Here is a 27,243-nt window from a genome sequence, read left to right as displayed (position 1 = left end):
TCTTTTAACGTATTTTACGTATATAAATGGCAGGGTACAATCAGAGTAGATTTCCCCACCAGGGGGTTGAATGCTTAATTCAAAACAAACACCTATTGAATTTGGTAGTAGATCTCTCCCCTCTTTCCCTAATTTGGCTTTTTGCTAGCTGTTAGTCTAACTGCAGGGGTGGCAGCCTGAGATTCTGTGGCCCTCTAGGGCAACTCAAAGGACATATTGTCATTACTAATTATTATATAGTGGTGCTGTGATTAAAAGTACCACTGTCCTTTGAAAAGCCTCAAGTGAGATGACAGCACAGAAGCACCTGAGTGTGCCCCATAAACTGATATTCTATTTGCTGTGCCATTAAAGTTCAACAATGCCATTATGTCTTAAGTGACAATGAAAAGTTCCCATTCCAGCTTTTAGTCAGAATGACCACAAGTTTGATGAAACCCCACTCAACCTCTTCTCCAGTCATCTTGAAAGTGAAGCTGTTTGGTGTGTTGGTGTGAGGTAACTAACCATGGTGCTACTATGCGCTTTTGTAGGCAGAGCTGGCCTGGTGACTTAATTCACATTGGGACACTTACTGTCACATTCATAGCACTGGATCAAATACTGCAAGCGAACAGCCAAAAGAAGAGGTATTGCTCTAGGTTGAATGACATCTTCCCCTCGAAAGATATGTGGAAGTCCTAACCCCCATTTCCTCACAATGTGACCTTATTTGGCAATAAGGTCATTGTAGATACAATTAGTTTAGATGAAGTCGTACTGGAGTAGGGTGGGTCCCAAGCCAAGATAACTGGTGCCTTTATAGGAAGGGGAAATGTGTACACAGGGAGAATGTCCTGAACATAAAGACAGAGGTGGGGAGATGTGACTGCAATCCAAGGGACGCCACAGATTGCCAGCCAACCACCAGAAGCCAGGAGAGAGGCCTGGGACAGGTTCTCCCTCACAGCAGAGTAGGTTCATGTCTTAGTCTGTTTGAGCTGCTATAACAAAATACGATAAACTAGATGGCTTATAAGCAACATATATTTATTTTTTGTAGTTCCGGAGGCTGAGAAGTCAGCAAATTCAGTGTCTGGTGAGGGTCCATTTCCTGGTCCCCTGACGGTGCCTTCTGATTGTGTCCTCACATGGGGGAGAGGCAAACTAGCTCTACGGGGTCTTTTTCATAAAGGTTCTAATCCCATTCATGAGGGCTCCTCCCTCATGGCTTCTCACAAGTCACCACCTCCTAATACTATCAACTTGGAGGTTAGGATTTCAACATAATGAGTTTTGAGGGGACACAAACATTCAGACCAGAGTAGCCCCTAACCCAATATGACTGGTGTCTTTATAGGAAGGTGGCTTTGTGAAGACAGAGACACATGAGGAGAATACCATGTGACAACCAAGGCAGAGACTGGCATTAATGCAGTTACAAGCCAAAGAATGCCAGAAATTGCCAGTGAATCTCACCAGTAGCTAGGAGAGCAGCAAGGAAGGACACTTACCCGCAGGTTTAGGGGGAAACATGTCCCTGCTGACACCTTAATTTTACACGTCTAGCCTCCAGAATTGTGAGAGAATATATTTCTGTTTTAAGCCACTCAATGTGTGATGCTTCGTTGGGCAACATGGGACGTGGCAATGTATGGCGAAATCTTTCTCCTCCCACCACACAGAACACATTCATTCAAAGAGTATAAATTGGCCCAAGCTTAATAAACATTCTCTTTTTTACTAGTGGGTCAACACAAGTATAGGCCGGGTTAGTTCTATAGATAAAACAGAATTTAAAATGTGTAATGTTAAAGCCAAAGGTCCAATGGCTATTTATTCCACATTCTATATAACTACCCTAACCCAAGCAGCTGTTCTAAAACCCCAATGACTAAGGCCCTGATGAAACATTCTTTAAAGTGCTGGAACAAGATTCAGACTCTCAGAATTTGCTGTTTCAGTTTGAGAAGATGAAGAGTTTGAAGATGAGTAGACTCAAATTTGAGATCAGCACCCAGCTGCCAGTCTAGCAGCCCATTGCAGCCCCCAGAGAATGAAAATGGAATGCTTGGTCCCATGCCCATGGTGGGTGTCCTCTAGGAAGCTCTGGGGTTCCCACCTGGCCTCCAGCCATACCAGGGCCATATAGATTCCTTAAAATAAATATCTACTTGTGTGTCACCTTGTGGTGGCTCTGATCATCTCTAGCATCAAGTCTAAGCATGATGCTTGAATAAGCCTCCATGATTTATGCCCCCTCTGGGCTCTGGGCTCCTGTTTCATCACACTCTCCCTTTAGCTTTGTAACTAGTTACACAAAATTACTTGTTGTTTCTGCAATAAAGCCTTATGTGTTTTGTCTTTGTAACTTTAACTGTCACTTACATTTACAATGCCCTTTCCTTCTTTTCCTACTGAAACAACCCTAGTTAATCTTCAAAATATTCATAAGGGACACTTTCCTATGAAAGCCTTCTTTGACAACATCCTCCAGATAGACTTAATACCTTTTATCTTTGTATAATTTTTTACCTGCTCCTTTACTGTGCATCTCAAACTATATTTAATAGTTCATTTGTAATTATTTTTTAATTAAACTGTGAGATCCTTGAGAGCAGGAATTGTATTTTATTTATATAGGATGCCCAGTAGTAAGCGCAGTGCCTATACCTGTACAGGTGATTAGTAACTGTTTAAATGAATTATTCATTTAACAAATATTTCTTGAGACTTTTTATGTTGCAGGCATTGTTCTTGCCCTTGTAGATATGGCAGTAGTCAAGACAAATAAAGACCTTTCCTACCTGAAGCTTGTGTTCTGGTGGAGAAGATGGATAAACAGATAAAAACAATAGACATTGCATATACTTTCAGGTAATGATATGTGCTATGAAGAAGAAAAAAGGCAGTGTAGGAGGTTATGGGTCAATGGGAATTCTCTTAGATTCACAAATCAGGAGGTAATCAAATGAAACTTAACCAAAAAACACAATGACTTCTCTCTAACCAACCTTGATTAATGGATAGTCTTCTTATCCAAGTCAGCTTAATGTGCTGTTCAAGAGAATCAGTGTGGAAGGAAGGAAATGTGCAAGAGAGTCCTGTATCAGACACTGTGGGCAGGGAGCTTTACATCTCTCATCTTATTGGGCTTTGACAACACCCTTCGAGACAGGTGCTGTTGCAGATGAATGACAACCTGAACTTCAGGGAGGCCAAATAATGTGTCCATGTGGAGTATCTGAGTGTGTGAGCCAAGGTTCAAACCCAGGCCGTCCTGGGCCACTTGTCAACACCAGTTCTACAGTTGAATTCTGTGAATACTTATCAGGTGCTGACTTTGTGTCAAGCCCTGTTCTTCATGCTCGGCATACACCAGCAAATAGAATAGACAGAAATCCCTGTCATTTCAGAAAGTAGCAAGTGTTGACAAGGATGTGGAGAAATTGAAACGCTTGTGCACTGTTGGTGGGAATGTAAAATGGCACAGGTACTATGGAAAACAGTATGGTAGATCCTCAGAAAATTAAAAATATAGATTCCATTTCTGGAAATATACCCAAAGGAATTGAAAGCAGGATCTTGAAGAGATATTTGTAGACTCATGTTCATAGCAGCATTAACCAAAAGGTAGAAGCAATGCAAGTACCCATCAACAGGTGAAGAGGTAAATAAAATGTAGCCTATATGCATTTACCACACATGGAATATTATTAAGTCTTCAGACGGAAGTAAATTATGACATATGCTATAACATGGGTGAACCTTGATGACATTATGTTAAGTGAAATAACCCAGTTACAAAGAGACAAATATATGATTCTGCTTACATAAGGTACCTAGAACAGTCAAATTCATAGAGAAAGCAGAAGAGTGGTTGCCAGGGGCTGGCAAAAAGAGGAAGTGGGGAGTTAGTGTATAATGGGTGCAGAGCTTCAGTTTGAGAAGATGAAGAGTTCTGGAGACGGATGGTAGTGATAGTTGCACAACAATGTGAATGTACTCGATGCCACTGAATTGTACACTTAAAAATGGTTAAAATAGTAAATTTCATGTTGTGTGTATTTCATCATAATTTAAAAAATCTCTGCCCTTGTGGAGCTCATGTTTTAGTTCGGGGACATGAACAGTAAACAGATTCAATATGTAAATCATTAGCTATTAGAAGGAGATGAGTGATATAGAAACAGAACAGACTGAAGAAGATTGGGAGGGCTGGGGGCAAGAAGAGTGTGTTTTCAGTTTTAAACGGGGTGGTTAGTTTCATGGTCTTCTTCAGCTAGAGTTAAAATAAGTCATCAATAAAGCTTGTCAGCCAAGAAACTGGAGTATCTTCCTTGGCATCCATGCTTTGCCCAGAAAACTCTGACTTGTTGGAATCTTGAATGGGAATTTAAAGTCTCAGAAATAACTTTCAAGTACCAGTGTAGGAAGTCCAGAGTACACAGAGGGGAGGAGGGACTGTCACTGGGCAGCATCCAGAGGGACTTCACTTTCAGTGTGTGAGGGAGACAGCCAGGCGGGGGCGTGCACATTCAGGGAATAATAAACAGTAAGAGGGAGAGGGCAGAAGACAGGTGGAGCGAGTCGGAGGCGGGTACACTAAGGCAAGGCAGGAGGCTCTAAAATTTGTAGGCTGGATGATGGGAAGTAAGTGCAGTGTTTAAATTTTTATTGTAAACTAGTTATTTACTCCATCCATTGATTCCTCCAGCCAGTGTTGGAGGGACCAGCTTGGCATGTGCTTCTGGGCTCCTTCCTGGGGACTGGGTGCAAGAATGGCTGCCCTGAGAGAATGAATTACAATCTGGTAGGAAAGTAAAAACATATGCACATTGGGAATATTTAAATAGCAAGGCCGTGTAGTTTATACCAAGATGAGTGATCCAGACAACAGATGCTATAAACAAGGATGACAGTCAAAATATCTGCCAAAATTTCTAACAATCAATACTGCGCAGGCATCAGACTGGATTACGATGGATGCCTTTCCCATCAGAACACACTGTGGGAGTGGACACTCTGTACCCCATGAATATCAGCCCTGGTATGGCAGCATTGAGGAGCAAAGGTCTCTAGGGACTGGGGCCACTGCGGAACAGTTCAGGGAGGAGATAGAACTCAGACTGAGCCGGGAGAGGTGGGAGGGGAGAGAGAAGCGGGAGTAATTAAATTAGTTTCATGATGTAAGTGGGATTCTTATAAGGTTATTCTGACAGCTGTGTGTGGCATGGAGTAGAGAGGGAGGAATGAAGGAAGCAAACTGGTGAGGAGGCTGTTCTAGGAACGGAGGTGTGAGATGAGGAGAATGGAGGACTCGCTGTTGGAGAGAAAGGCTTGAACCATGAGCCGGGGAGAGCTGAGCAGCGAAGAGTGACTTGGAATCATTCCGCCAAGAGCCAAAGTATTTCTTACCACGAGTTGTTGAGATGTGACTATGAAGACTAGTAAAAGCATAGTAAGGTGTGAACTTAAGCCCTTGACACCCTTTCCCCTCCCTTCCCTGAAATTCCTCTCTTAAGACCCAACAAGGGAGTTGAAAATAATATTGTGAAAATGGCTTGCGGGACAGAGCTGGATTCCTCACAGGAGTAGCTTTGTTAGCAGAAATTGCTCCAGGGTCTGCAGTATGCAGGACACAGAGGTGGGCAGATCAACCTCAGCCTCTGGATTGGGTTTGGGAGAAAGTCTCTTTAAAGCCCCCAGCACTATTCCTGGGAAGCCCCACCTTAGCCTATGTCACAGGAAGGTTCCTGACCTGCTGTCCTAGCAAAGCCCAAGCTTCTCTTCTCGTCAAAGCTGGACTTGGGCAGTCTGCTGTTCAGCTCTCCACCTAGGCACGCTTTGTGTAGGGTTCAGGAGGCTCTGAGAGTTGCAGGGCTTCCCTTTGGCAGTTCTGAGTGTTAATTAAAAAACTCTTGAGGCAAGTGATAATATTGGTACAGACCTCTTTGAAAAGAAGAGAGGAAGATACGCAACCGAATGCATTTCAACTTCCACAAGAGCTATTTGAAGAGGATAAAGATGAAGGGTAAAGGGATATAGTGGGTGGTAGAGTGGAAGGCCAGTTGGAGTAGTTTATTCTATAAAGAGTGAGATAATTGGGTGGCCATTTGAAAACACACACACACACCACACACAGACACACACACACACACCACACACAATTACACCCTTCACTGTGCACCAAATGCATCAAGGATTTATATATTTTAATATTGACTTTCATAATATAATCTTTTATACTATGAAAATAAGTAAATATATCACTTTTCTTTCTAAACATTCTCTCACTGAAGGATATCTAGGTTGTTTTCATTTTTGGCTATTACCAGTGAAGCTGCTGTGAACTTTCATGTGCAGATTTTTGTGAGAGCATAAGTTTATGTATCTGGGATAAGCGACCAGGTATAGTACAATCGCTTCTGGGTCATATGGTAATTGCATGCTTAGTTTTGTAAGAAATTGCCAAACTGTTCTTCAGAGTGGCTGTATCATTTTACGTATTACTTATATATGTATATATAAATTTTTTAAATAAGAAAAATTTTATTGTCTAGTTTTAAAAAACAACATCAGATAATTTTGTTTTGGTATCATTATAAAGTGAAAAAATGAATGTTTAATAAGTTAAGAATGGAAATCATGCTCACAGTATATTCTTTTAAAGATATTTTAAAAATAAATTTATGAAGAAAGAGAAAGAGAGAGAGATTGACTTAATTAGTTAGTATTTAGTCAGTATGAGCTTCTATAACAAAATACCATAGACTAGGTAGCTTAACAGCAGAAACAAACTTCTTACAGTTCTGGAGGATATGTGATTAAGTAAAACATGCAAGACAAGAATACTATAAATAGCACAATATGATTTTAAATAAATGTTCCATTCATTAAGAAAATAAAGATACACACACATGCAAATTCTTGCTTAAGGACAAGGTTATGAACTTTGGCAAGTCACCTCCACGGAAATATTAATGTATATCATGCACAAGGAGTGGAGGAGCATTACTGGGGGTGATTTTTCTTCCCCAGGGGACATTGACAATGTCTGGATGCATTTTTTGTTGTCATGACTGGTGAGGAGGATGTTACCAGCATCTAGTGGGTGTCAGTCAGGAATGCTGCTAAACATCGACAATGCGTAGGACAGCCCCTACAACAAAGAATTTTCTATCCTCAAAGTCAATAGTGCTGAAGCTGAGAAATCGTGGTTTAGGGAGTCTTGATTAAAACTTTTCAACTGGGCTACCCTGAGATGGTGAAATGTACTAGTATGCTTTGCTTCACAGTGTCAACTGTACTCCCATCTGCAGCACGTGAGTTAGAATCTTCACAGGAGCCAGCTCCTGGGGAAAGACTGATCATAGAAGAAATTCTCATTGGCTTCCTTTGACCAAATCCTTCTCCTTGCCGGTTAGGAAATACTGACTTTCTAATCTTTTAGCAAAAGCTCCCTCGGTATTTGAATATATGTTTGGTTATAACAAATAACTTGTTTCCACAAATGGAAAAAAGTATTGTAAGTGGCAACAGATGTAGTTTAGTGCTGACTTTAGATGGTGGCTGGACCTCCTATAGGACAGGCAAAGCTAAGCACTTTCTACTCAAAGCCATCAAACAAAATGCTTACAAATTAGAACGTAATGGACATTGCTTTACTTGTTATGATAAGCCAGAAAAACAGGCTTCAGCTTATTGAATCTATTATTGAACCCTAATTAGCTGTGGTGTTTGGACATTCTGAGGCCCGTGGTAAGATAAATAATATTTATGGTTTCTTCCATGTATCAAATCATTGTTTACGAAGTGTAGTATAGTATGGAATGCTCTCTTCTCTCAGAGTTTAGACCACAGAGTGACCAGGCGCTCATTGTGGGGTTGGGGTTGAAACGCTGGAGCCCAGCATGGGTAATCTTCGCGTAGACACTCTCACCGCAGATGTCCGAGAGCTTAGCAATGTCTCAGGCTCATGCAGACTCCTCGCCGGCTTCCTCACCAATGCCCTTCATGTCGCCATGTGAGCTTTGGGTGGAATTGAGGAAGGGTAGCATTAAATACACTAAATAATCTGAAAATGAAGGGTGGGGGAATTAAAAGTGAGTTCACTTGGGTTCAAGGAAAATTTTTGAGGATGTCAGCATTTTCCATGTTGGGGAAAGAAAGAGGTTTTTAAAAAACTTTTCCCTCAGAGAACTTGCTAAAATTTCATCAGTGCAGAAGTGAAAGGAGATAGTGTGGAGAAAAAAAAATTTTAAACCATCACCAAAAAAGCGAAGTCCCAAAGATACAAACAAAATTCCAAGGCAAATACATCACTGAAGGCAAACAGAACTGGTCTCAGTTTCCTTATCTGTAAAACAGGCGGAAACAATCCCTTATCCTAAACTCTTAAAACCAGATGAGTTTTAGTATTCAGAATTTTCAGTATTATAGAAAGATAATAAAGTACATATTGTCATTTATTATATAGAACACTCAGAGGCATTGGAATGAAACATTAATTTTTCTGTAGTGAAATGTGCACCAAATGAGTTAAATAAAGACTGTAAGTAGCCTCATGTTAGTTTGTTAGGTTTTGTTGCCAAGTAAGTTTGCTTTAGACTTAGAAAAAATGTTCAGTTTTCAGAGATTCTGGATTTCTGAATTACAAATGAGGGATGGTGTACCAGTGTCTGTCTCAAAGAGGTGTCCTGAGAATAAAATTCCATATTGGATAAATTGTGCACAGTGCTGGCGTATACTAAGCATGCAATAACAGTGGCTATTGTTATTAGTTTTTTATTTTTGTAGGCAAAAGTAATCAGATATTATACTATTATCAGCATTGGAATTATTTTGGGCTGATGTATTTTTCTTTTCCATTTCTTCTTTCCTTTTCTTCCTTCCCTTTTCTCTCCTTTTCACCTTAAACCCCCTGTCTGACTGGCTGTCTCCCTCCTTCCCCCCTCTTCCTTTCCTTTCCTTTCCTTTCCTTTCCTTTCCTTTCCTTTCCTTTCCTTTCCTTTCCTTTCCTTTCCTTTCCTCTCCTTTCCTTTCCTTTCCTTTCCTTCCTTCTTTTCTCTCTCTCTCTTTCATCCTCCTTCCTTCTTTTCTCCCTCTCCTACACAGGGCTTTTACCTTAATATCCTTGCACATAACAAGTGATGTGAGTGGTCGTCTTTAATCTGGTTTGGTTACTGGACAGGCTCTTTAAGCTTCATTTGATTGTGTATGAATAGAAGTCCTCTTCTTAAAGAGATAAAAACCAAAACTAAAACAAAAATAGTAAAACAAGCAGCACACATCTCACTTGTCTTAGATTTCTGTGCCCTTTTATCTCAGCAAGACCCAAGTATTCTAACCACAGTGATTCTGATGACCAGGAATCCCATAGCTGGCAGTTTGGCTGAGTCAGAGGCATTAGAGTTGGATCAGCACAGAGTCCAGACCCAAGTCATGGTGAACTGGCATGAAGAACAACAAAAACAACATCAACAACAACAACAACAAAGACATGCAAAACACAAAGCAGCCACTGCTGAATTGTATCAAAATGACCTGCTACTCATACCTCCACTTCCTGGCCCCATTTCTCTGATTCCTTTCTGACTGCAGACCTCTCAGCCGCTCTCTCAGTTTGTTCTAGATCTCTACTTTCTCCCTTTCCTTGCTTTTGTCTCTCCCTTTTCTTTCTTTGTTTTCTTTTCTTTCTTTTTTTTAAAATAAGGCTTCAACTGCTCAATTTCTCCCCTTTTAAATTATGTCATGAACCATCCACAGGGGAGAAAAGCCAACAAACTCACAAACTTCTGTTTACAAGTTCATTTCTAAGTCTGATTAGTTATTTCTTTAATTTAGAAGTTCTATATCCCCAAGAGGACCTTAGTAACTGAAAGCTGCTCTTATTTTACTAATATTTTTAATAACTCTTCATTTTTATAGTAAGAATGAATCTAGGCTTGCCAAATATTTTCATGGTAAAATATTTTCATTCCTCTAAAGAAGACAGAGGATCTTAACCAAATGACTTATGCAGAGAATACAGGCATAGAAAAATGGAACAAATATCGTTGTTAATTGTTTTTTCTGTGATGACAGTTTACTCTGTAGCAGCAATTCTTAAACTTGGTACCTGCTATTAGTACAGCAGGTGTTTTGGAAAAAGAAGAAGGATTCTGTGCCCACATAACTTTGTGAAACTTTACTTTGAACAAAATTAAGCAGATTTCATTAATGTAGAAACAGTGTTCTAGGCATACAGTGTTTGAAATATTGGTGCTGTCCTACTGGCAGGTCAGTTGTGATGTCTTGACACCCTCAGTTTTCTTCCAAGGAAAACTACTCAGTTAACAAGCTGCTGCTCATAGGCAGCCATAATTGGACTTTTCCTCTCATCACGGCTGGTGATGGGGGTGGGCCCTGGATTCCAGGTTGGCCAGATCGTGGACTGGCCACAACTGCCAGTCGAGGACAGGACTAGTGAATTAGCAAACAACACATAGAGGCCGCCGGGAAGCAGCAGGGTCCCTGAGGATTTCCGAGGATATCAGTCAGGTGTAGGTGGAAGCCTCGAGAGATGAAGGAGAAAAGCAGAGTGAGAGGCAGGGTGGCTGATAGGCTGTGTCAGGAGCTGTGGATGGGAGACAGGAGATGCAGATTACAGAGAGGTTGATGGAATATGCCTGCACCAGAGGGGCAAAGAGGTAACCTTATTCCTAGATCGACCTAGGACCTTCCAGTTGTCTTTTGCCAGGTTGCGCTGTGCACTTTCCTGAGTGTCCCAAGACATTCCTGCTTTTATTTCCAGTGACTTCTCCTTCTAAACTTATTCATTACCCAATGCATTCTCATAATAAATTCTATCATAATTTGAAGTAGCTTGACGACTTTGTACCTTGTAGCTAAAAAAGGCTAATGAATGCTTCTGGTTTATTCTGAAGGATATTTTTATAATAACTTTTTTTCTCTGTAAAAATAATACACAAAAAGTTGAAAACCCAATTAAGTACAAAGCAGACAATAAAAATACCAATAGTTACCCTCACTCAGACAGTCACTGTTAAATTTTGGTATGTATCTGTGAAGGGCTTTTTCTCTCTCTTTTAATTACAAGAATGGGTGCATACCACATACACTGTTTTCTGTTTTTTTAACTTAATTATTGTAAATATCTTTTTCTTTTTATCACAACATATTTAATTATTATGTCATATTTTCTTGTATGTCCAAAGTTCAATGAATTCTCAATGGTTGAACATTTTGGCTGTTTATTTGTTTTTTTGCTACTGTAATCAGTCTGTGGCAAATCACCTTGAAGGAAAATATTTGCACACATTTGTAATTATCTCTCAGGATAAAGTCCTAGAAGGGGAATTGTCAGGTCACAGCATATGCACGGTATTAAGGATTCGAATACGCATGGAAATTACCCTTCAAAAGGTCCATGCTAATTTACACATCAATCCAGCAGCCTCTCATAGACAAGCTTGCTTTTCTATGGCTTCTTTTTGAGCTTTTCCCCTCTCCTGTAGAACCTTCTGGATTTTAGTGTTGATTATCCCACCCTTTTGATTTCAGAGCATTAGCCTTCCTTCTAAGCTTTTTAATGCTTTGCAATGAGGTTACTAGTTCTATAATTTTCAGTGCTGGCTCTGGCTTCTTTGTCTCAGAATACCACTGCAATTTTCTCTGTTTTTCTGCCAATGGATCTATTGAACTGCTTAGTGAGCAGTGCAGGGGGAGAAAGGTGAACCCAGTTTCATTTGCATCCCATCTGGTTTTGGCAGCAGTAGCGTCAAATTAAACTCAAGCCCCGGAAGATGTGCTTCCTTTGGAAAATGAAAGACCTACGAAGTTCAAGGAGCCCATTCGTGGCAAGTAAATTAAGAGCATAGACCCAAAGAATGTCTGCAGTTTGCAGCTTGGTATTACACGGTTGCTTCTGATTGGTATAATCTGTCATTGCTGTGATGTGTTTAGAGACAACGCAGATTACACTCCTGATATACTAGCTAGGGCCGACCACCTGTGGCCCTAGTCAGTGCTCAAAGATAGTTACCACAAATGCTATGTGAGCAAATAATGGCTTCGAGTGGAATAAAAACTGCAGTGCTGCTTTTATTGTGTAACTTTTCGTCTTATGTGCTTAGTGGAACAGGGCATGAGAATCCTATTTATTGGCAGTAAGATTCTTTCTTTTACCGTTGGTGTCAAAAGGGCATTTGGGGAATTTTGCTGTTAGTTAAAAGTTTCAAGGCACCAAGCGCAGGCAGACTGAAGAGATGAAACTTGAGCCAGTCATTTTTACTGCCTGTTTGCTCCTCTGGTAAGAACTTCTGGGAGAAGCGTGAGGCTACCAGTTAAATGTGTAGGTTGGACTTTTGTGGATTACCTATTTAAGTATTCATGTTTTCTCTAATAGAATAAGTACATGCCATTGAGAATAAACTATATTTATTCATGCCTTTATTTATTCATTCATTTTTCCCTTGTTCAAAGCCATCAATTGAATATCTATTAGGCGCCATGCACTGCATATATTTAAAAAATATTTGCATGCATTTTATTCAAGAGTTTAAGGCCCAGCCAAAGAAAGAATTTTAGACTTGTATTTATTAATGTGCCTGGTTTTATTACAACCTAATAATCTGCCTTCTGGGAGCCTTTAAGTCCTATAGTCTTATGGGAGTGGTATAGGATGATTGGGGGATTGTACTTTAGTTAAATAAAAAGGCATGAATTGTTTGACACAGCGGTCATGTGAAAAAGGAAAGTTGTTCTCTAATGCACAACAAAAAGATCGGAGCCCCTATTTCCAAGAAGTTTATTTTGTGGGGATGCAGGATGGGGGACCTACGCTGTGCCTCTGCTGTCACTTGGTTTCCATGGTCGCTTTTACCTCCGGAGGCCATTCTTGTTTTGGCATTGCCTTCTCCTATGCAGGGTGTTGCCTCTTGTCCTTTATTCCCATAGAGTACTGCTGGTACGAGATTATTGTGTGACTCAGACTTTTCAGAGGGCTGAGGCTGCCCTTGCTCTGATACCAGCTACAAGTTCAGAGGGTTTGCCAAACAACCCCTTCATTTTGATAATTTACCAAAAAGAGCCACAGAATTCACTGAAAGCCATACTTACGATTTATTACAGGAACAGGATATTGGGTTAACATTAACCAAGGGAGAGATGCCTTGGACAAAGTCCAGGAGGGGTCCAAATGTGGAGCTCCCATTCATCCTCTCTCGCTGGCATCATAGACAGTGTTATGGCCTCCCGACCACTGTTTGTGGCAGTATGCATGGCATGACTGGGCAGGGAAGCTCATTGAGCTTTTGGTGTCCAGAATTTTTATTGAGACCTAATCACATACTATCTGCATGGCTGATCTTCAGTCTCCAGACCTTCCCAGAAGTTTTGGCTAGTATCTTTTATCCCCAGTTCCTCTGCAAGTGTGAACTGATACAACATGGCTTGAAGCCTCCATCACAAATCATGTAATTAGACTCTCTCATGGCCAAAGTCCCCAGGCAAACAGAGATACTCCCCTTAGACAGGACACTACAGGGGTCTTGCATTACCTTCTCGTACCTGAGGGCAAAAGCCAGATTTTTTTTGTGTGTATGTGTAAAGTTAATTCTTCACTAAACAATTAAAAAAATTTTCTAGAAACTTATAGGTCATTCTTAATCTCACTGAGTAGGTCTCTCCTTGTGAACCCTGAAAAATCTGAGACAGGTCTCAGTTAATTCAGAAAGTTTATTTTGCTAAGGTTGAGGACACGTACCTGTGACACAGCCTCAGGAGGTCCTGATGACATGTACCCAAGGTGGTCTGAGCACAACTTGGTTTTACACATTTTAGGGAGTCATGGGACATGAGTCAATATGTTTAAGATGTCCCCTGGTTCAGTTCAGAAAGGTGGGACAATTCAAGGCAAAGGCAGGGCAACTCGAAGTCAGGAGGGGGTTTCCAGGTCATGGGTGGATAAGAGACAAATGGTTGCTTTCTTCTGAGTTTCTAGTTAGCCTCTCCAAATAAGCCAGTCAGATATGCATTTATCTCAGTGATCAGAGGAGTGACCTTGAATAGAATTGGAGGCAGGTTTGCCCTAAACAGTTCCCAGATTGACTTTTCCCTTCAGCTTAGTGATTTCGAGGCCCCAAGATTTATTTTCTTTTCACAACCTCTTCACTTTCCACTATATTTTTTGAAGTTCCTTCTTCATCTAGACCCTCTTAATATCACCCTTTTACCTCACTCATGGATGCATATTCTTTCTTTTTTAGGCTGCCTTAGAAATGCAAAATTCCCCTCACGTTGCTATGCAGAGCAATCCATCTCTCTTGGATTTGCCCTGTTACAACCAGGAGCCCAGGAGGCCTCCCATTCCTTGTCTGAAAAGGCCTATCCTTACCCATGAAGGTATTTTCCTCAACAAAACAAAACAGAAATCTATTACTGATTCCACCTCTCCTTTAGAAGGCCAATCCTGAATAAAAGTAATCATCAACCATAAATTTCTATACCCAGTGAAACGATCTTCACAAATGAAGGTAAAATAAAGACAACTTCAAGCACACAAAAGCTGAGATGTTTTATTATCCAAAGTCTCTCACCGAAGGAAGTTCCAAAGGACATATTTTAGGAAGAAGGGAAATGGTTCCAGAAGAAACATCTGAGATACGGGAGGAAAGGTGGATAGACAAATAACAAACAGAAAGGTAAACATGGGTAATTAAAAACAAATGTAACTGCAACTGGTTTTTGTTTAAAATAAGAACGATCCATTTTCCCCTTACGGGTTCATTTATGATTGTATTGCAGGTGTTAAAAGAAAAACCCTTAGAAAAATTAAATTTAGTAGAGTTTAATTGAGCAAAGAATGATTCACGAATCAGGCAGTGTCTCGAGCCAGAATAGGTTTAGAGTGTCACCTTGTGCTGGCTTGTGGTTGAAAAAGATCTATGGACAGAAAAAGGAGAGTGATATACAGAAAACAGAATGAGATACAGAAACAGCTGGATTGGTTACAGCTCCACGTTTGCCTTATTTGTACAGGTTGAACAGTTAGCTGCCTTTGATTGGTCCAAACTTGGTGTGATTGGCACAAGCATAGGTGACAGTCTGTTTACACATCCAGTTAGATTACAGTTCGCTATGTATGGAGAAACATTTAGGCTGAACTTAAAATATGTAAGAAGCCAGCTTTAGGCTAAATTTAATTTAACACAGGTAAATCTCAATTTAACTACTATTGGTAACCTTTTCTCATTGCCTGACAAACGATGTCCCTTTTCCTTTAGAAACGTTTTCAAAGAATCCAATCCTTTTCTTTTAGTTGTCAAATCAAGTGTTTCTTAGTTTTCAACTGAATAAGAAAACGTTTTCATTTATTATTCACTAGGGTCAGGAGCATTAGTAGCAATGATAAAAGTACAGATCAGAGACTACTTATATTGAACAGAAGTGCTTTATAAGGTCTCTATTTAACTGGGCATTCTGTTAAGTATTTGTAGTCAATGGATTCCTACGGGGACCGCTGAAACTTTAAGCTCAGGATGAGTGGTCTGGATGTGCAGTGCAGTTTAGTAAACGAACTAGAGCTCGGGTTCTATTTAGAACCCAGTTTTTTGGAGCTGAAGGGGCCCTGGGAACTCTTCAATCCCAGGTAGAAAAATGGAGACTCGGGATAGCAGCACAGAGCATTTGTTGTCTGAGATAAGAGAGATGGGGCCATTCAAGAGCTCTGACCAGGCCCCTAGCAGGCAGAGGGCTGCAGAGCATTCCAAATTGGCAAAATTGACCTGTGCTTCTCCATGTTGTGCTTCTCCTCAGAACTTTTGGGAAGCCGTGTGACTGTCATCATTCCAGCTAGAACATGTTCTTCCTCCAGAAAGTTTTGTGATCTGTTAACAATCATGTCTGGACAAAAGAATTTGGGGAAACTTGAAGCCAAAACAAATTTATCTTCGATTGTTGTTGTTTTTAAACAAGTGGCCAGCCTTGCAAATTTATGGATTGGTCGCCAAAGCTTATGTTCTATAATTGACCCTTAACAGGTTAGCAGTAGAGGAGAAGAGAGACAAAGGCCACACTTTAGGGACTAAGAGCTGTGGGAGTGTTGAGAGGTTGGGAGGGCTGTGTGTGTGTGCGTGTGTGTGTGTTTGTGTTGTTGGAGAAGGATGATCAGGTGTAGGAGAGAAGGGAGTAACTGCCACTCTTGTGAATTTGGAAGCAATTTCAAAGTCTTTATGTGGAGATTTTCTTTTGTTATAATGGATAAACCTGGGGAAAGCCTCAAAAAGTTGAATGTCTTAGATCTCCACATTCTTTTTTTTTTTTTTTCCCAAAAGAATGCTGACTTAGTTGCGGGAAGCAGCCCCTAGGTGTGCAGGAGTGCAGATGCATGTCTTCCTTCTCTTTTAGTGGCTGGGACTCTTCCTGGGCTGGCATGGCAGCAACTGTGCGTGGGTGGTGCAAAATTTGTGCTGGTGTGGGAGGCCCTCACAAGTGACCCAGCCCCTGTCATTTCCAAGATGTTCACATGGCGATGTGTCCTTTGCTCTGAAACAGTTGCTGTCATTTGTGATAGGTCCACAGAAGTGTATGGACACAGGTGCAAATTGCCAGACCCTTACCTCTCACCAGGAGGCTGGTGGACTTTTCCAGGGCATTTGCCCCCTTTTCCTCTCCTGAATGACAATGTTGTGAATTGCGTGGGGGTTCAATGGAAATGTTTTGCTGACTGGGGGTTTTTATTCTTGCTCATTATAATATTATCTTCTCTTTATTTCCTCATAAATACTTTAGGTTTCCTGTTGTAACTTTTGCTTTTCAATATCCATTTTATGTGGTGGTGATGATGATGATGACAGTCATAGAAAACAGTTATATAGCCATCAGAAGGTACCAGGCCCTGTTCTCAGCACTCACCGTATGTTAATATGTGTAGGTCTACTATTATCCCCCTTTTATAAATATACATGTTCTCAGACCTTTTCCTTTTATTAAATTAGATTTTCATTCTTAGGTTACCCAGTTTTATACCCAAAGTTTTAGTTCCTTTTAAATTTATCATTCTGAAATTTTTATTGCTAAAAATTATTTGTAAGGTAAGCTCTATTGTCCAATAATTTCAATTATTTTTCTTATTTTTATATTCTACTTGCTTAATTAACTTTAATAATTATTTTCTTTAATGCTGCCTTAGGGTTAACATTGTTCATATATTTTTAATGCACCTTTAAAAAGTTCTTTATATATATATATATATATACACACACAAACATATATATACAGGGGATAGAGAAAAGTTACACAATAGCATAGGGACACATTCAGACAAATCCAAAAAGAGCCAATGGTATGGGGGGAACAAAAGATAGGGTGAGACCGTCCTAGAGTAAAAGAGAACAAGAATTAACCACAAACAACTTCAGAACCTGGATTAGATACTGGCTCAAAAACAAAACAAAACATAGCAAGCAAAGATATTCTTAGGACAACTGTGGAGATTTGAATATGAACTGAAATAATCGTTCACTTTCTTAGGTGTGGTAATGATATCAGGGTTATGTAGGAGAATATCCTTATCCTTAGGCCATTCATGAGAGAGATGGACAAAGTAAATGAGGCAAAATATTAACGATTATTGAATTGAAATGCAAGATATATAGGCATTGATTTCACTATGCAATTTTTTTGTTGGTTTGAATATTTTCATGGTAAAAGTTAGAAAATAGAAACAAAACCACAAAAACAAAACCATTTTTATCGTTATTATCTGTTTTTCAATTTTTGGTCTTGAATATTATTTATGTTACTATCTGTTTTTCTATATTTTTGTTGTAACTTTTTAGTTCTTATTTTATATTTTTATTTTTTACTGCTTTATAACATTTGTGTGTTTACTATTTTGTAAAACCAGGTAATGTCTCTGGTCCTGGATGCTGGCTGGGGAAAGGAGCAGCCTGTATATATTGGCCAAGATGATGAGATTGAAGTTGCAGAGCTTGTGTTCTCTCTGGTCATCTGCCTAGCCCCCTTATCAGATATCTCATACCTTCACTGTTGGTTCCCAAAAAAACTCATATTAACATTAAACTCATGGTCCTCTCATAAATTACGTGATAATCTAAAATGGAGAGATTTGCCCTTTTCCATCTTGCCATTGAAATTCTTATGAAAACAACAACAGTAGCAGTAATGCCAAGTGCAATGGCAGGAGATCTGTAGGAGAAATTTCTAATGGCCCAGGATGGGTGTGACTCTGAGGCAGGAAGACAACAGGAGATCCCCTCTCTCTACCCCTGCTGCAGAGAGGGGAATGAGGCTTAGTGGTTACCCCTAGGCCTAGATATGGTTTGTCAAAGAGAACACAAAGCCACAGGCAGAACATAGTGCAATTTCCTGAAGTGTGAGTAGACTTGAGGGAAGTTACTTTTATATTAAAATAAACATGGGTATATTTTGGAATAGCCTGCAAAATAGAGATGCCAAAGGAATTTTATGCTTATTGAAGGCTGTTTTGAGACATCCTCTAAGACTCCCAGGAGTGTAAGTGGAAGAGTTTGTGAATCTCTGTATTATGATTTATTATGGGTTGGTTTGGCTAAAGAAGGTTTTATAGGGGGAACGTTTTTGTGGGCCAATATTGACTATATATATGTGTGTGTGTGTGTGTGTGTGTGTGTGTGTGTATATATATATATATATATATATAGACAGAGAGAGAGTATAGACAACTTTTTCTTCTTTGAATAGTAACCTACCGACCATTTGTATGTTGAAGTCCTATCCCCCAATACCTCAGAATGTGACTGTATTTAGAGACAGGGCCTTTAGAAAGGTAATGAAGGGAAAAGGAGGTCATATGGGTGGGCCCTAATCCATTATGACTGAAGTCCTTACAGGAAGAGGAGGTGAGGACACAGATATGCACACATAAAGGAAAGACCACGTGAAGACATGTGGAGAAGTCGCTCATCTGCAAGCCAAGGAGAGAGGCTCAGAGGAAACCAACCCTGCCAGTCAACACCTTGACCTTGGACTTTCAGCCTCCAGAATTGCGAGAAAATACATTTCTATTGTTTAAGTCACCCGGTTGTGATACTTTGTTAAGGGCAGCCCCCACAAACTGATATACCGCTAGAATGGTGCTTATCAATTTTGTTATTCTGTTAATTTGTTTCATTTGCTTTCCAACACAGTTTTCTCCTTTCTCACTCACTGATATCCTGATGTTTGACTTCCTGATCAGAAATGGAAGTGATGGGGTTGGGCAGCAAGTGTTGGAAACTCAAATGCCTTAGGGACCATGCCTGTGGATGTGCCAATCCAGGATGTAGAATAAAGACCTGCGGTGGTTGCTGTCACAATGAAGGGACACTTAAAGACATTCAGATTCCAATGTTTTAAAGCCCTGTGCCAGCCCAAATGAATAAATTAGTCCTTACCTGGACTGTCTGGCATTTGCAATCCCTGCTCCAGTACAACCTGGGCCTCATCCCCATATTCCCTTGATTTATTACAAGGGGTCCATAAACACAGGTGCCAACCAAACCTTGTCTGTAGACTCTGTAATGCCACTCATATACTCACCTCTTAGTAAATTAAATTGCAAACTCACTTGTTAAATTCAAATTCATTTCAGAACCTTTTTTATCCAATGCTTTCTTCATCATGATGATATATGGGGTTTATCCAGATTTTTAAAAAATTCACTTTTTGAATTATAAAAGTCATGCATACGTATATGTTGATTGTGAAAAGATATATTTCTTTTCTTCCTGTGGATCTTCCCCTTGGAATTCCAGTTCTAATTCTACTCCTTGCGTGAACCCCTGAACATGCACCCAAGCCCATTCATTTTCTAGGCCCCTCACAGCAGCTCTAGCACCTCCACCTAAAAGGATTGAAAGGGAAGATGGGACCCCATTGCAGAATATTTGACGTGGTTGCTCACCAGCCCTGTATATACATATTAAAATTCTCTGAGTTGTTATAGCAGCTGTTGCAACTGAAAATAATTCAGCAAACAGGATCATTTTCTGTGTAGTTTATGGGCTCGGGAACAGTCCAGAAGCTTTGGAATTTGAGTTACCGTCAGCCCGCTGCTCAGCCAATCTCCACATGTCACAGGCTGGTAATTTGATCTACAGCTCCCTTGAAGTGAGTTTGTACTGAACACGGAAAGCTCTTTTTTGCCCCTTTTTGCCAAATGCTAAATGGCCTTTTATGTGTGTCTTTTTTCCCCTTACAAAATCACGATTTGATTCAACAAAAATATTACACACCTTCTTCCTGAGGGCTCTGTGTCCTTTTCTTGGACTCGCAGCTACACATTTTGGGCAGCAAGTTCCCTTGTTCCCTCGGCAGCTGCCTGCGCACGGTCCTCCAGAGAGCCTAGGCCTGGGAGAGACCGCCTTGGATTTAGCTGGGCCTAAGAAAACACAGGCGGAGCAGTGAGAAAAACATTATCTTCCAATGCCCCTTCCTTTCAAGACTCAGGAAATCTGCTTCTTTTCAGTGCTCTTATCATTGCTGTGAAGTTTTGATTTTTCCCATCTCCAGTGGTGGTTTAAAAGAAGCTTAGAGCAGAAGCTGAAAGGGCCTCCTGTATTTAGAGGGTAGAAGCCCCACCTGCTCTCTCTGGGGCACGTCCCAGTGGCCAGGGCCAGGGGGTGTGTCTGATGATGGAGACAGTTGGAGCCACTTCAGCACTGGCGCCGAGTTTATTCCATCTGCTGATATTTAGATTGTGGTGGGGAGGGCAGAATGCCTGATGATGCCATCAGTTCACCACCATGCAACAGGTAGCCTGCTTTCCAGCTACTTTGTATGCCATCCAGACTTTCTGGCATCAAGGCTTGGTGGCTCACAGGGCTTGAGGCAACACCACTCTGTAACTCCCATTTTTTCAGTGATTCCCTCACCCGTGGTGGATCTACCTAAGGTCACAGTGGCCACGGTGATATGCTGTTTTGGGTTACTGAAAACTGAAACCTGTTTTTCGTTGAAGGCATTTTGTCTAACAGTTTAGTAACCTTTATACCAAGAATAGCAGGAATCCTGTCTGTCTGATCAGGCAGTGGTACTATTAAGGAAAGATGAAAGATTGGTTTTCAGAGTCATTGAAGTTCTGGTGACATTTTAAATAAAAATTGAATACTTCTCTTCCACCAAAGACATCTAAACCTATTTGATTGAAGCCTTGGGATGCCTAAAGTCATTGTGGTTGAGATTATATCTGTTTATGGCTGATAAAAATTATCATAAGTGTATAGAGTCTAATGTTGGGGACCTTGCTGTCCATCTGGGAGACCATCTGCAGAAAATCCCAATAGCTGTAGTTCACTTCTCATTTTTCGGAATAGAGATTGATTATGAAGGAGTCACAAAACAAATCAATAAACAGAAAAACCAAATATTTGATTATGGCATTGACTTTATGGTCATTTCTAGAGGAGTGTGTGAGAGACATTAACTAGGTTCTGATTCTTGGAACAGATTAGATGTTGGCCTTGCATCCAGCTCCACAGAATGATGTCCCCAGAAGGCATTGCTTGCACCTGGACACTGATGTCTGAGGAGTGTGCTTCCCTGAGCTTTCCATGGGCTAATCTTAGAGGGCAGGGCTCCATGATCCTGGCCTTGACCGAAGAGGGAAGGATAGATTGGAGATTTTTCCAAAGACTCACTGGAATTTGGGGATAAAATATTTAATAGGTTGAAAGCCTTTACAAGGGGGGAACTCTGGTCTCCTTGTGGAAGATGACCAAATATGGTCAAAATGTTCCCATTTCTGGTGGATCAGTCAATCCTTAAGTATTTCTAGAATAACTTCCGTGGTTAAAATTGGGATCCAGATTTTCTAATGAGCAATTTGCAGAAAGAACCCACCTGCATCAAATGGCAAAGTCAGAACCACATGCAGGAGTAAACTGCACAGCCCTTGCTTAGCAACACGCCTGTTTGTAGCTCACTGGGGGATGGAGTGCCCTCCAATCCAGACTCTGCAGTAAGAAATTAGGTAATTCAATGACAATAATAATTTTAGCTGCAGTTTAAGGAACGTTTACAGCTTTGAAACAGGAAATGGAAAACAATAAGTAAGAAACTATAAAATAAATTGAGCACATAGCTTTCTGTTACATTTTATACCCAGTGGTACAGAAAGTTTACTTAAGGAAATGACAAGGCTTATTTAGAGAACCAGCAACTTATGGAGTCTTTTATTGAAATGGAAATGGGAGCAATGTTGGATACTCTTAAGGCTTAGTTTTTTTTTTTTTTTTAATTTCTTTGTAAATTCCCAATTGGGAAGCTTTAATATGTGTCTAAAAGGACTTAAAGACATTTTTCTTTAATATTTACATGCCATATTATAATAAGATGAGCCTTTGCTGTGAATTTGAATCTGGGTATTAATGTCGGCTGTATTTTATTGAGTGATTATAGTGAGCCAGGCTCTGTATTAAGCACTTAAAATGCCTGAGCTTATTTAATTTATTTAACATTATGATGTAGGTATTATTATTATCTCTATTTTACAGATGAGAAAACTGAAGATTAGAAAAATTATGCAGATTGCCTAGAATATGGCTTCTAGCAAATGTTGTAAAGGAACTCAGATCTGCCCATTCCCAGAGCCTGAGGTCTTGATCTATTCTGCTGACTTAAATTCTGTATCATGAGTTTCATACCCTGAAGCTTGGGAACTCCTGTGGAGCCCTGGAGTGATGTTTAAGGAATACTTCAGTGAGCTGTACACACTACAACTCCCATATTGTATTGTAGTTTTAAAAAATAGTTTCTTTAAAATAAATGCAAGAGGGGTCTCTGAACAATACACTCAGGGCTCTGAACAAACTGGCTGAATTTACCATGAACTATTTTTCTAGCATTTGGACTTTAACAGAAGCAGAGCAAAGTTGGGATGACCACACCCTTCCTGGGCTTCAAAGACTTTAAAAATGTCCCGGCTGCCCCAGAAAGTAGAGAGCTCTGCATTTCAGCATTGGTGGTGTGTGTTGTCTGAATGAAATGGGTTAGGGGCAGTAGGAAGATAAGAGGATTTATAGCCTAAAGAAGGTCAGGGAATCCCAGTGGCCCACCTGCTTTAGAGTCTCAATTTTCTCAACTTTAAGTGGAAATGATATCATTACCTATATAATCTGTGTGTTGTTAAATGCATTAAATTAGACAATACATGTGAATAAAGCTTATGAGTTATTATTTTGGAGGTATTTAATGTGTTCTCCCCTCCTTGACAGTGGGCTGATATTTTACCATCCTGTTTCTAAGGCCCTGTTAAAGTTATTTTTCTGAGCGTGCTCTATCCATCAGGATCCTGGCAGGAAACAGATGGTGTACTCATGCTGGGAAGAGTTTAATAAAGGAACTGTTTACAAAAGTGTGCACAGGATTTAGGAAAAGCAACAAGGGATGTTGCAGAGCCCCAGTAGAGGGCCATTACCAACACTAAGCCAGAAGGGTGGAAGGAAAGGAGTGTTTAGCAGCACCTAGAGAGGTTTTTGAGAGGGCTGCCTGATAGCAACTGCGGCCTTTGGTAGAGGAATGCAATCAACTCACAGAAACCTACCAGGGAAAGATCTTGGGGAAAAAATATCCTGACCTCACTTTCCTCCCTCCCTTTAATCTCCTGCAGGTATTCTCTGCTGGGTGAATGCAAATGGAAGCCGGAGGAAAAGGGAACCCTTGACTCCGTTTTCATATAGATTGGCCTCCAGGGCAGACAGCAGGTGGAGAGTGGAGAGTGGGGCTGAGGGACAAACAGCAGGTATGGAGCACAGCATGTGGCTCTCCGCATGTTTACCAATAACCTTCATCACTCTTGCCAGATTGGACTGAGAATCAACTCAACCCATAATTATGCTGTCGTGGTGCCTCTACCTCCTTTTCTGTGTTTTCTCAACTTCCAGAAACTTTCATTCTCTGCTTCCAAGCTGTCTTGTGTTCTTTTGCTCCTCTAAGTCTTCTTATTGCGGAAAAATGAACACAAAAAGTTAACTCACACACTTAAACGTCTTACACCTAACTGTTACTTTAAAATATGCATACTTATTTTCACTCCTGGGATGGCTGAATTGCTACCAGACTGACCACAGATAAACAATACAAAGAACAACTATCTGAAGGCATCGGAAAGTGAGTAACTGTAAGCAGATTATGGGGGTTAGTTGGCACATGTGTGAAAGGATAAGACAAGGTGTGTCTTCCCCTATTTGTGGTTTTTAGCTTAAGAGCAGATAGCTCTTAGCCCATAGTCTTTCTGGCCTGATGAACTAGAAGAAAGAGTTGAGAGCAGCCAGAGCCAGGAGAAAGTGAGAGAAAACCTGTAAAAGAAGAGGGCCAGAGAGGGGATCCCCAAATCCCATGCATCAGGTGCCCAACTTTCTGGCTGAGTCCCAAACTTTGTGTGCATATGGCACACTGCAAGAAGCTCGGTAAAAGGTCAATGACCTAACAGATAAGAGCTACTGCCCAAAAGACAGAGTTTGCGGTTTTGCCAAAACAAAAACATCACACTCGTTGGGAGAAGTGTAACAGAAATGTAGAATCTCCTTAACAAAACATTCCCAATGTCCAGGAAACCATCCAGAATTACCCAACATACAAAGAGCAGGAACCAGATTCCTGACCTATTCTTAAGAGAAAATATAATCAATGAAGATCAATCTTGAGATGACTTAGATATTAGAATTAATAGATGTAGATTTTAAAGCAACTGTTACTACAGTAATTAAAGGAATATTTATATTTTTATGTGTTTGTATTAGAAAAGAAGAAAAGTCTACATTAATGACCTAAGGCTACCTTAAAAAGCTGAAAAGATTAGAATAAGTTAAATCCCAATGCAGTAAAAGAGTAGAACTAATTAAGGTAAGAACAGATATCAACAAAATAGAAAACAACAGTAGAAGAACTATGCTGGTTATAAGAGATGCAGTTTAAGTATAAAGACACAGATAGGAATAAAGTTGATTCTTAAAAAGATCAAGAAAATTGATAGAACCATAGCTAGACTGATCAAGAGAAAAAGAACAGAAATGGTCAATATCAGGAATGAAAAAGGGGATATAACTACAGATCCTGCAGACATATAATAAGACGATATGTTGACTACCCTTTTTGACTGCTGATTCCTGGATACTAGGAGTCCAACATGCCTTGTCAACAATCATAAATTATAGCTCAATGGGACACGTGCTGTGTCCTCTGGCAAAAATGTGTCCTTCTAGGGTCAAAGCCTGCAGAACCCAGAATTATGGGGGCAAGAAGGACAAAAATCCCCCAGTGGGTCACTGGGAGTGATGACAAGTGTAATCCTTCCTATTTCCACCCGTTGGTTCCATGTTTGGTACATTGGAACATATTCAGAGCTTTTTGGGTGTAAAGATTTGGGTACAGAAACACTGTCATTGAGAGCAGTGCTCCAAAATTCCTTCCATAAATACTGAACTGTCTCCATCACCATGGTCAGATTTTCATATTTTTTTCACCCCTGGCCATGTAACACACCTCAAAGCAGACTCTTTGCTTGAACAGCTTATCCGTTTGCTCCCTACCACTTCTGCAGAAGAAAAATGGAGTGGAGTGGGGGAAAAATCCTAGTTCTTTCTGCAGGAGAGATAGTTAATGCTTATGGTGTGCATTTTTATATGACCCAGTCTCCCTAGCAGTTAGTTCAGGGCCATGTGATTTGTTCTGGCCAATGGATACGAGCAGATCTTCTGAGTCGAGGCAGTGAAGAGCCAATGTGGTTCCTCTGTGGCTCTCTTTTTTGGGTGTGGCAACCTTGGAGGCCATGTATTCCAGATGCTGTAGCTGTGAGCTGCAGGAGCACTGTCCAACAAACAGCAACTTTATGTCCTGTCAAAGTACCTTTTATCCTGCTAAGCCTCTGAGATTCCTGGTTTGCTTGTTGTGGTAGCAAGTGCTAATTACCTTGACTAATAAATCTATTCTTTACGCACCTGCCAATCAGTAAAAAACTCAGAACCCTGATTATAAATGTTTTCACAGTTGGTCAACTAAGAGTTTATTGTAAGTCGCTATGCACTTAGCATTTTGCTGGGTGTTTTGTTATCAATGCCCACTCTGAGTGGGTGGAGCCCCCTTTCCTGATGGGTTATGGATGCCCTTGTATCAGCAGAGGATTAGAGGTTAAGAAGCATCACGAGTCAGCTTTATTTAATTCTTATCTGGACATGGACAAGGTTACAGACTACCCAGATATGCAGAGGGTATTCAGTGCTACATATTCAAGCTCCTTTCCTGGCTAAATTTCTGTTGGTTGCTCCCATTCCTATAACTGGAACATCACCTGTTAATTTCTTAATGTATGTGCACACAACAGATTCTTACTACATATTCTTTGTCTAGCCAGGTGCATTACAACTTCTTCTACCACGCCACCTCATTTGGTTATCTGAGTCTTGGGGTTAATTTCTGAGCAATTAATGCCACTGTGGCCATTGTTGTTTCTTCTTTTTCTTTTTTCTTTTTCCTTTTTAGACTCAGTCTGATCAGATTGGATGCCTCTTGCCTTGAACCCACACTTTGTTGCCTCATCCTTATGACTCCTCTATTTCCCTCTTCATCCTTTTATTAAACAAAACTTATTAACTCTGTAATCAGACCAGCAGCATTATGCAATAGGCACAAGTGTTAGGTGCCTTACACATGCAATTTTGTGCCCAACTTTGGCAGCAGTTGTTTTTATTCTGTCTTCACAGATGAGGAAATGGAGGCCCAGTGAAGACACAAGAGAAGTATTAGTGACCTGCTACTTTTAGATATAATCTGTATAGAGAAATAATATGGATATGAAAGAAGTTGTTAAAAATAATCGCAATATCTGTATATTGTAAACCAGCAGTCCCCAATCTTTTTGGTACCGAGGACAGGTTTTGTGAAAGACAGTTTTTCCACAGACCAGGGGCAGTTGAAGGATGGTTTCAGGATGATTCAAGCACGTTATATTCATGTCGCACTTTATTTCTATTATTATTACATTGTAATATGTAATGAAATAATTTTACAACTCACCATAATGTAGAATCAGTGGAAGCCCTGAGCTTGTTTTCCTACAACTAGACAGTTCCATATGGGGTTGATGGGACACAGTGAAAGATCATCAGGCATTAGATTCTCATAAGGAGCATGCAACCTAGATTCCTCCCATGTGCAGTTCACAATAGGATTTGCGCTCTTGTGAACCTCTAATGCCGCTGCACTAATGCCGCTCAGCTGACG

At 40.4% G+C, this 27,243-nt stretch overlaps 1 long non-coding RNA gene across 1 annotated transcript in view; it reads left to right on the top strand.

The window, feature by feature from the left end:
* The window catches only part of LOC105509765, a 225,027-nt gene that overhangs the window by 74,753 nt on the left and 123,031 nt on the right, over positions 1 to 27,243 (top strand). Inside the window, exon 2 of the long non-coding RNA XR_001001477.1 lies at positions 23,633 to 23,726. This is a non-coding gene — a long non-coding RNA (uncharacterized LOC105509765). The remainder of the gene's footprint in view (positions 1 to 23,632; positions 23,727 to 27,243) is intronic.

Source organism: Colobus angolensis, unplaced genomic scaffold (assembly GCF_000951035.1).
Source record: "Colobus angolensis palliatus isolate OR3802 unplaced genomic scaffold, Cang.pa_1.0 Scaffold101, whole genome shotgun sequence".
In the NCBI taxonomy this organism is placed as follows: Eukaryota; Metazoa; Chordata; class Mammalia; order Primates; family Cercopithecidae; genus Colobus; species Colobus angolensis.
This window is presented reverse-complemented; position numbering and strand designations above follow the sequence as displayed.